The sequence below is a fragment of the Podarcis liolepis genome (assembly GCF_965112155.1).
Source record: "Podarcis liolepis genome assembly, chromosome: 7".
Lineage (NCBI taxonomy): Eukaryota > Metazoa > Chordata > Lepidosauria > Squamata > Lacertidae > Podarcis > Podarcis liolepis.
In genome coordinates, this window is record NC_139561.1 from 75,616,695 (window position 1) to 75,627,947 (window position 11,253).

An 11,253-nucleotide genomic window follows, 5' to 3' on the forward strand; every position below is an offset into this window, starting at 1 on the left:
AACCTTCTCTGAGGGCTCTTTGTGATGTTCCCAAGTGTGAAACAGAATAAATATCAGAGACAGGAGCACTGTTCCACAGAGAACTCAGCATAAGACCAGAAATTCAGACGTGTGCTTTTCCTCTGCTCTCATTTCTAAAGGGTTGTCCAAAAGAAGAGTTTTGCGCCAGAGCGCCGGTGGTGAAAAGCTCATTCTGAACCAGTCCAAACATAGGTTAAAGTTCAACGTTGTGCCTATCAAGTGGCGACAGTGACGGTGAAGAGAACTTTCTTCACCGCCTCTATTGTGTCTGTGGGCAACAGTACTGGGAGACTCCTTCAGGTGATTTGTAATCTAACAGATCCACCTTCACGAACAGGGCCTGGGGAGCACCCCAAGATCTCCTGCAGTGATTTTGCAAAGAGCAAAGAACAGCCAAGGATGAGAAATAAGTCACAGTTCTGGATGAATAAATCTGAAGAGTGAAAAATGCTTAATTTCAGGATGCTGACAGCTGTGGTGGTCATTTATTAGTATGTATGTTGACATTGCAAATGATCAAATAAAAGCATATTCACTTTTTAAAATTAGAATTAAGATTGGCCATAGGTTCATGGGGGCTGTGTGTATAGGATTAAAGTCTTATAGCAGGCATGTCCAACGGGTTGGTAATGAAAAAATAAAAATAAAAAGGCTAAACAACTCTGGGCACTGTCCCCCAGATAAAATAACAACAATTTTTAATCAGAAGATCATATGAATACTTTCCAACAGTTTTAGGTGAACAGAAGAAGAGGATATGAACAGACCAGTCGACAAATAGAAAGATACAATGACAGATTCCTGTATTGATTCTATCCCTGTTTCTGACACAACACAGCCAACTGTAGGTGAATGAAATTTAGTGGACTACATCTCTGCGACCTTAAATCCTTGGTCTTTGACTGATGGGTGAAGGTCCACTACTGTAGGGATGAGGAATCAGTTGCGCTCCAGGTGGTGTTGGATTACAACTCCCATCATCCCTGACCATTGACCATGCTGGTGGGGCTGATGGGATTTGGAGTACAACAGCTTTTCTGGCATTGTGTATATCGCAAAGAAAATGAAAATGCAGAAACCAATGAAAAAGGTCATTTACTCACAGGAGATCTCTTTTTTCGAAGTCCCTTCAAGTGAAAAAGCAAAGCAACATGACACGTTAATACAATAGCAGGCAAAAGCCTGCTGCGGTTGGTTTTTTCAGTCCACAAAGATATGTAATTCCTGAGTCCCCCACCCACTCATTTAAATTGTGTTTTCTTTGCAGTAAAATGGAAGGTGTGGAAATAACTATAGCATTGATTCTTGAATTCTGTTAAATAGTAGGCAGAGATACTAATAATGTAGTATTTTGCAGAGACCAAACTGCTGTAGAATAGAAACAGCACTCATTGTGATGAAGAAATGGAAATTGCTGCCTTTGTTCATCCTTAGTTCATACCAGGGACCTTCTTGATTCACAACTCAACTCTCTAGCACTGGTGCCAACTATAGGGGGCCATGGGGGCCCGAGCACCCACAAAAATGTTGTGGGTGCTTGGCACCCACATTGCGGGGTCTCCGACGTGTCTTCTGGTGCCTCACGAAGCACCAGAAGTCATGTCAGAGGCCTTGAGGGGCACCAGAGGTGAAGTCTGAAGCCTCACAAGGCTGTGGAAATTGTTCTGAGGCCTTGTGAGTCTGGTGCCTCCGGTGTAAGGCAAAAGAAAGAAAGAAAGAGAAAAATTTATATAAAAAATACAGAAGGAAAGAATGATTTAGCCATTGTTACCTGGAAAACCACTACCAAGAACTTCTGATTCAGAAATTTAAACTGCACACAGAAAAAGCACATCCACTGGTGATACATTGTGTTGTGTTTCCACTGCTTAAATTTATTATCCACCCCTTGCCCTAAGGTCCCAAGTTGGGTTACAACAGCTTAAATTTAAGTGATTGCTCAGTCAGAATAACTATTTTAATACACACAGACAGATTAGCAGGAGAGCTCCCACTCCTGTAATGTAGAGTTCACAATTATATTTTGCTTTTATATAGCTCTGCTTCACATGATATAAATATCCCAAAAATAAATGGGAACAATGGGAAATGGTTAGGAATACTCACTGGGAAAGGAGGAGAGGTAGGAAGTCCTCTTCCCTGAAATGTAGACAGGCACAATTATATTTTGCTTTTCTATACTTTTACCTCACACAATAAATGGATTCACAGCATGAATGGACACCATGCAAGATGATTAAGAGCACACACTGGAAAAGGAGAAGGGGCAGGGAGGCCACCACCTCAAAATGTCAAAGTGTACCGGAATTTCTTTTTTGTATATTTTCTTGTCATGTAATAAACTAAAGGGACCCCCATATCCAGCATAGAGGGGTGAAGTTGCTCATGCAAAATCATTGGCAATACCCACTGGCAAAGTTGTAGGACAGTCTACTCCAATCTGAACTATGGACCTATTGGATTGCTTCTCATGAATTTTCTTCATTTCCTATATTTTTTATGAAGGTGAACAGTGCATCTGAACTTTCATTAAGAGGCAATGCATTTTTAGAAATAGTAGTTCTTGAAAAAGAGAGTAACATACAAAGATCATTAGCATGAGGAAATCTGAGGGAACCAAAATCTGAGGGAATCTGAGGGAACCAAGTCAAACAAAGGCTCCTTCTATACAGTAAGTAGATCTAACTGTATGACTTAGCTAGTTGCCAATATTACCTTGTGGAAGTTCATTTCCCGCGCCGCCTATGAACTTGTCTTATAGTATGCATTCTGATCACCAAGACAGATAACCCAGTACTGTTAGCAGCAGCTCTCTAAGTTTTGAGGCCCTGCTGCCTAAATTCCTGTCCCAGTCATTGTCCCATCATCCCCAATGAGCAAGGCCAATGGTTGGGATTATGGAAGTCAGAGTCCAACATAAGCAGTTCCAATGAAGAACCTGTTCTACGTCAGATGTTGTTGGACAATTCCCAGTAGCTGCAACCAGCATGGCTCATGCTCAGGGATAATGGGACTGAAAGCCCATCAACATCTGGAAGGCCACAAATTCCCCACTAATTGATGTTGCATTTGGAGACACGCAAGCAAGCAAGCAAGCAAACAAACAAACAAACAAACAAACAAACACCCTGTTACTTTTTAGCAAAATTCATTTAATTCCACCAGAACCAGTGTTTCCATTCAAGATTTGGTGGTTTGTAGATCCCAAGCGGGACATGTCTAGAATTTTCATCAACAAGATGCCAAGCATTCACTTGCATGCCTGCTTTGCATTATATAAACCCTGGTCTAATGTAAATAATTGGGAGAAAAGCAATGACAAACCTAAAAAGCAGAGACATCACCTTGCCAACAAAGGTCCGTATAGTTAAAGCTATGGTTTCCCCAGTAGTGATGTATGGAAGTGAGAGCTGGACCATAATGAAGGCTGATTGCCGAAGAATTGATGCTTTTGAATTATGGTGCTGGAGGAGACTCTTGAGAGTCCCATGGACTGCAAGAAAATCAAATGCATCCATTCTTAAGGAAATCAGCCCTGAGTGCTCACTGGAAGGACAGATCCTGAAGCTGAGGCTCCAAAACTTTGGCCACCTCATGAGAAGAGAAGACTGCCTTGGGAAAGATGGAGGGCACAAGGAGAAGGGGACGACAGAGGACGAGATGGTTGGACAGTGTTCTCGAAGCTACAAACATGAGTCTGACCAAACTGCGGGAGGCAGTGGAAGACAGGAGTGCCTGGCGTGCTCTGGTCCATGGGGTCACGAAGAGTCGGACACGACTAAACAACTAAACAACAACAACAGTCTAATGTAAATAAAAAGAAACTCTCTACACAAAAGTAATAGGGTATACTCACTCTGGGAGGTGCCACTACACCAATAATCTAAAACAGAAAGCAAGAAACAATTTTTTCCTCATCATATCAAATTAAATGTTTTCTCTATGAACACTCTCTTCATAGCAGTTGGGGGGGGGAATTGTCAGGAAAGACTGCATTGTCAGGGGTATCCAATGCTCCTGTTCTGTCAGCACAAGGATTTATACTTGCGCAGTGGAACTTTCCCCCCTCTTCTCCTGCTGTGTTCCCTCCATACCCTTCCCAAATCTGTTCTGTTCAAGCCAGCCAACCCGAACCAATTAGGTAGGGGCGGGGGGAGTTGCATTGTGCAGAATCCAAATGGAACCAGAGACTTAGCATTACTTTGGATACAAGCCATGGTTTTGACCCTAAGATCTATGCTATGGGGGTTTTTATGTTTGCATTTTTCTGGAGGAGGGACTTAAGGAATTCAGAATCTGCATATTCCATTCAGTTATGCAGGAGAATTTCACTTGGTCGACTTTTAAAAGTGAACCAAAATTGATACTCACCTCCTGGACTAATACTCTGATCAGAATATAACTATATTTTGGATTTTCCACTTCTCCAAATTTGGCAATACTATTCTCAGCTTCAAAATAATAATAATTCAAAGTTCATAAAGGCTTAGGATAAAATGGGTAGCATTTCACTAAGTTTTGCTCACAGCAGACACGATGAAATGATTGAACATTATTAACTTGGGTACATTAATCTCAATGAGTCTACTTTGAGTAAAACCTAGTTGAATGCTGCCCAGTGTGTTTGGAAACGTTTGCACTGGGATAGCACATATCCTGAAATGCACAGCTTGTGACAAAATAAATACAGTGGTGCCTCGCAAGACGAAATTAATTCGTTCCGCAAGTTTTTTCTTCTTGCGAGTTTTTCGTCTTGCGATGCACGGTTTCCCATAGGAATGCATTGAAAATCAATTAATGCGTTCCTAGGGAAACCGACTTCAGACCAGGTCCGGGGACAGTCTGTCCCCCGACCTCTTCTGAAGGCTGGGGGGGGGGGGGACAAGGGCTTTTCATCCCACCCCCAGCATTTTAAAAAACCCCGGGACAGCGGAGGGCTTCTCCGCTGTCCGGGGCGATCTTAAAATGCTGGCGGGCGGCATTTTAAAATCGCCCCGGGACAGCGGAGGACTTCTCCGCTGTCTGGGGCGATTTAAAAGCCCCTGGGAAGGCAGGCAGGGGGGACAAAGACTTTTGCCCCCCGCCAGCCTTTAGAAGAGGTCCTGGACCTCTTCTGAAGGCTGGCGGGGGCGAAAGTCTTTGCTCCCCCCCCGCCTGCCTTCAAAAGCTGTCCGGCCAAGGCTTCGCGGACCTCTCCGCCAGCAGCGGCAGCGCTGCCGCTGCTGGCGGAGACTTGCCGGCATGCCGAAGCCTGCGCGGACCTCTCCTGCCTTCAAAAGCCGTCCGGGATAGCGGGAAGCGCTTCCCTGCTATACCGGACTGCTTTTAAAATGCTGGCGCTGGGGAGCAAAGCCTTTCGGCCCTCGCCAGCCTTCCTGGACCTCTTCTGAAGGCCGGAGGGGGGGGGGAAAGGCTTTGCTCCCCACCGCTAGCATTTAAAAGAGGTCCCCGGAGATTTCCCTATGGGCTTTCGTCTTGCGAAGCAAGCCCATAGGGAAATTCGTTTTGCGAAGCGCCTCCAAAACAGAAAACCCTTTCGTCTAGCGGGTTTTCCGTCTTGCGAGGCGTTCGTCTTGCGGGGTACCACTGTAATTAAAAGTGATTTTTCATACCAAAAATCCTGGATGGAACAGATATGTGAACGAAGACATGGGAAACATGCACGGAAGGAGACAAAGCTGTCTACCCCTCATTCTGATGAGACAGTAACCTGATCCACACTTGTGCAGAATGGAATGTAGTTATCCATTACTTTTGCAGTTAAAAAAGATTCCAACAATGGCTCTCAAAATGTACCAAAATATATTTGACCACACCATTGGTCCATCTAGCTCAGCATTGTCCACACTGATTGGCTGCAACTCTCCAGGGTTTCAGACAATGGTCTTTCTCAACCTGACCTGGAGAAGCCAAGGGTTTGCACCCAAAGCTCTTTAAAAGTGTATGAGAATAAATAGGCCTTATACTTTCTTCCTCTAGAAACTTCAATGGGACTAGAATGCCTATTATCATTATTGCTATAATTCATGTCATTTCTATACTGCTTGATATTTTAAAGGGGGGAAATCTCAAAGTGGTTTGCAACATATTAAAACATCAAATAAAACAATCCAGAAAGCCAGATATAAAGTTCAAGGCAACATTAATAGGAAACTGAAATATTAAAGATTTCAGAACATTACAAATGAGGTCAACTAGAGAATGTATATTTAATGCAGCAAAGTTAACAAAAAAAATAATCTGTTGTTTTAACCTGGTTTTACACTTATGTATTTTTTAAAATAAAATAATTAATATATGCAGCTGTTTTGTGAGTGCGTGTGCAATTGGTTTGTATATGTTTTTATATTGTAAATAACATTGAAATGCCTCATGGGAAGCAATTAATAAATGAAATAAATAAAAAGCACATTTAAGGAGCATGCTATTTTCATTTCAAATGACCTTTGGGTCTCAAGGATGGGGCTTCTAAGGGCTGTTGGGGGGGCGTTATTTAAAAAGTGGAGAACTTGATCTCCAGTGACCAGGGAAAGGTTAGATCTACAAAGCAAGATCAATCAGTCAACATCCAAATGATTCACAATACTCACATTCACAAGGCCACACCCACTGCCAGTAGCCTAAAGTTAAAAGCAATTTGTTAGCCTATCATCATCATCAACAACATCATAATTATCACCATTATTATTATTTTGAATCTATCTGCTGCAAATCTTGCTTTCTTCACATTGGTATGCAAAGTCTGGCACTGGACACTAAGCCCAGACATTTGCATATCAAACCATGCAGTTCATATAGCCTAAGAACATAGGAATAATCCATACCCTTCAAGTGTCCCAATATCCCCAGGGCATTCCAAGAATTACAGAAGCCATCCTGGCTTCTGATTCGATCCTGGAATTTCCCTGGAATCCCATTTCCCCCCTCCAAGCTCATGGAGCTTACAGCCAGTACTGGCACTTGCAGTGGTTCTGCACTCTTGCACAAGTCAGCTAGCTCCCGTGAAAGCACAGCACCCAAAGACATGCATCCCAATTTCCATAAGGGGAATGTTGGAGGGTGTGAGAGTCCTGCTTTCCCAAGCCTGGTGCTCTCCAATTCCCATCAGCCCCCCAGCCAGCAAGGCCAACGGTCGGAGAATGATGGCAGCTGCAGTTCAACTTTCTCTACTTATTAGGCCAAAGCTCTCTCCTGCCATTGCTGCCTAGCATCCAGTAGACAATGGCAAAAAGGGTGGCACAGGCAGAGTGTTGTTGCTCACCTGGCTTCCTTATGCTGCATGTCACTTCTGGTTACAGAGAGGTGGAGGAGGAACGCAAAAGGGAGCTGCACTCACTCAGGGCCGTCTTACCCATAGGCACGAGGGGTGCAGGGCACCCGGGCGCGGGGCTCTCAGGGGTGCCAGGCTGAGAGTCTGGAGCCCGAGAGTTGAGTCCGGGGAAGAGCCCACCTATCGGTCGGAGCACTATGGCAGGCTCTTCTGCTGCGGGCAGCTCTGTGCTGTGAGTTTGGGGGCGACCAAGCCAGCGAGACTCTGAGGTGGCCGGCTGGCTCTGGCCTCCTGCGCTCCTGGGATTGAGCAACCTGGGGGGGGGGCGTGCGCAGGGCGGATCTTTGCACCCCGGCGCCGCATATGCATAAGACAGCCCTGCACTCACTGCTGCAGCTGTGCCATGCCAAGCTCCCCACAGCCATGTCTCTGCACAAATGAACCACCCATAAACATTAACTTCATCTTGCTGGGATTCAGCTTCATTTACTAATCCCTCATCCAGTCCATCACTGAGCCCAAGCTTCATCAATAGCACTTCCACTGCCTCATCTGAAGCTAATGAAAAGGAGAATCAGAGCTGGGTGTCACCAGCCTACTGATACTACCTCTCACCAAACCTCTGGATTATCTAGTTCAGTGGTTTCATGTAGATGTTAGTCAACATGAGAGACGGGATGAAAGCCTGTGGTAGCCTAAATACTTCAGGACCAACCAGTAGTTTGCCTGCATGGCTTTCTGGAAACAGACACCCAGGTATGAGCAGGAACACTAGATCATAATACCCCATATCCCAGGTAGCTGGTGCAGAAGGTCAAATACTACACATAGCCCCTGAAAGGTCTAGAAGAATTAGCAAGGTCACTGTCCTTCTCCCAGTATGGATCTGCTAAGGTGTCCAAGGCTGTTTTGGTGCAAAACCCAGACAAAACAGTATACAACTGAATCCAGAAAATGGAGGAAGAGCTTTCCACAGAAATATAATATGAAATACTTACCACTGTAGTCTGGAATCTAGCAACGCCACCTGCCTAAAACAGAAAGCAAGAAGTCATTGTCTGAAGACGAATCAGAATCAGTGTTCATGTTCTATTTGCAGAAGGCTTGATTGCACACCAGGTTTCCAATGCAAGAACACAGACAGCAGTGGAATGCATAATTCTGTGTTGCACATTTCGAGCTCATCTGATTGAATTATGCAATAGTCTGTGCAGTGCAGCCATACCTTGTTTACACAGATCAAAGTCATAAACATGCTGCATTCTTAGAACACTTTTCCTGCCAATGAGAAAATGTGGAGGTCTGAAGACTGAAAAGAAAAATCAAGAATATCCACAGCTTTCTAAAATGGCATTGGGGAACTGAAATGGAACTCTCAGTACACAAAACATTTATAATATTCACTGCAGGTTGCTGACCACATAACCCAGGAACCTAAAGAGAGAGCTTCTGAGTTAATCCCACTTGTTCTAATTTAATAGGAGGGCAGAAATCTCTCTAATCTTGATTTCATAATCTTCTCCTCACACTACCTTGCTTTTTGGTATGCATTAATCTAATTCACCCCAATCATAAGCATTCACATTAGTTCCTCTTTCTTTGTGTGCAGAGGTAAACTACAACGCAATGCATGCAATGAATATACAATACACTGAAGAGAGATAGAAGGATAGATATTTGCATCAGCCACTGGCCTTTGCAATATGAGGTGGAAATACAAACATGTACAAACAACTAAGTAGGTAAAATTACCAAAATAAATCAAAACACCAGTCACTGCAATACGTGTATAAACATAAGAATACTACTAAGCAAATTACCAAACTCCACTGCAATTTAAAACTCCGGATATTGTTGTGTCCCTTATTTTAAAGGCAGTTTATTTATTTGATTAATATTTTGGAAACAACATTCATATATTGCTTTTTAAAAAATCAGAGTGGTTTTCAACCATTGTACATAAAAACCATACATACATACTAAGAATTTTGAAGTTTTTACTGTCTCTGCCTTGTATTGATCTTCAAAGAGAAAATTCACATAATAGTTTGCTAAATGCCCTGGCGGAGACATTAATGGTGGAGTGATTTCACCATTTGCATGAATCCCTGTACAAAGAGCAAAACAACAATATATGAATCACTGGGCACTGCTGTCTCCACATGGACATTTCTGATATTGTAGTAGGATTCTCTTATAACAACCCTCAGGTACTGTTAAAGGACGCACATTCTCTTGTGCACTTGAAGAGAAAGATCATTGTGGCAGAAAGGTGTTGCACGGCTCCTTTCAAAGCAGAAGTCACCTTACCGCAATGCTTTCCTGTGGGCAAAGGAAAAAGAGGAGAAGAACGGTAACCACAATCTGGGGAGTCATCTTGGCTTCTCCTTGGAAGTCTGTAAACTCTCTGGTGTGAGGCCTGGGTACCTTCAGCTGCTCTATTTATGGCATGGCTCTTTCCATGTTGCTCAGTGTAATAGCTCCATTGTCAAGAGGACCAATCTCTTTAGGAATGAGGAAAGCATAACTTATCACAAACCACCATCAAATGGAAAGGTGTTGTAGATCTCAAAGACAGGGACCAACGGGGTGGCAAACAATAATGCATTATTATCCAGCAACCAAGTATTAATCATCAGCTAAGCCAAGTTGCTCAGCTTGACCTTTTTCCAGGTATTTGCAATGAGGTAAGTGCATGGTCCATACACACAACATCCCCTCCTCGTAGTACAATTGAGGATTCTCTTGCAGAGATGGAAAGGCTTGTGGAGGTAAAACTGCAGACAACTGTGCTGTGTCAGGAAACTAGAAATAAGCAGGCAAGAAGCAGGGTAAGCAGTTGTAAATAGGCCTCCTTGATTAACCATCCCTTAAGAATTTCTGAAGTGCCTAAGGGAAATGAGACCATGGGCAAGAACTGTACAAATCTTCTTTAAGGTTCCTAAGCCTGTTGTGACAGGACAATCCCTTGTCAAGCTCATGTCAAGTAAACAGTGTGAACTTAGCTGACTATTGTAGCTTCTCTGTGTGGTGGGCATGACCTTTGGAGCCTAATTCATACTGTAGTGCCAAGTAGGAGTAACTCACAGTGGGAACTGAATCATTGGTTTTGGTCACTTGGCAGCTGGGTCATGGATGGGAAGAGGTGGACACCAATGGTGAGATCCCTGAATCTTCCACCAAAGTATCCTGGGGACAGGATGGGACTTTTCTATGGTTGCTCCCCATCTGTAGAATGTTCTCCCCAGGGAGGTTCGGCTGGCAGCTTCATTTAAACTGCTCTTATGAAGGGTCAATACAGTCTAGGAATACGTGCGGAAATCAATCATTTGATATATTGTATAGATATTAAAAGGGGTTCACTTGGATTTGGTCTTTGTCATAGCAAGTCCCATGAGTCAAAAGAATTCTCTCCAGAGAGGTCATTGCAACTGGAAATGGCATTTCACCTCCTCAGGAGACTGAAGCACTGGAAATTCTTATTCTTACTGAATAATCGCTGCTATAAGCTCTGCAAACCGATTTAGGTGATTTGCTATAAGTTTGCCGAAAGATTTGTGGGGAGTACTATGCACTCTCCAATGGTTTGGAAACTTCAGTCCTCCACAAGAGGGTGGCAACATGAGAATGGGCCTTTCCCCCATTTGTGGAATGTTCTCCCCAGCGAGGTTCAGCTGGCACCTTCATTATACCATACCCTCCAACATTAATCCAATGAAACTACTGACACCCAGTGCTAATTTTTTCCCCAGAAGAAGTAGTGCCGGAACTCACCATGAACCTTTGTTCTCTTATGATGGCAATGGTGCCCACTTAAGAGGTGCCAAAAATGAATGAAAATAGGGACATCCTAAGGAAAAGCAACGTGGGTGGCACTGTGGTCTAAACCACTGAGCCTTGGGCTTGCCGATCAGAAGGTTGGCGGTTCGAATCTCTGCGATGGGGTGAGCTCCCGTTGCTCG

General features: G+C 43.7%; 1 long non-coding RNA gene across 1 annotated transcript; it reads right to left on the bottom strand.

The window, feature by feature from the left end:
• Positions 1-2,126: 2,126 nt before the first annotated feature.
• Positions 2,127-8,413, bottom strand: LOC310712374. Its single transcript, XR_014528863.1, has 4 exons — positions 8,290-8,413; positions 6,612-6,641; positions 3,878-3,904; positions 2,127-2,160 (listed from the first exon to the last, which is right to left on the bottom strand). It is a non-coding gene; the product is annotated as an uncharacterized lncRNA (long non-coding RNA).
• Between the last annotated feature and the right edge of the window lie 2,840 nt (positions 8,414-11,253).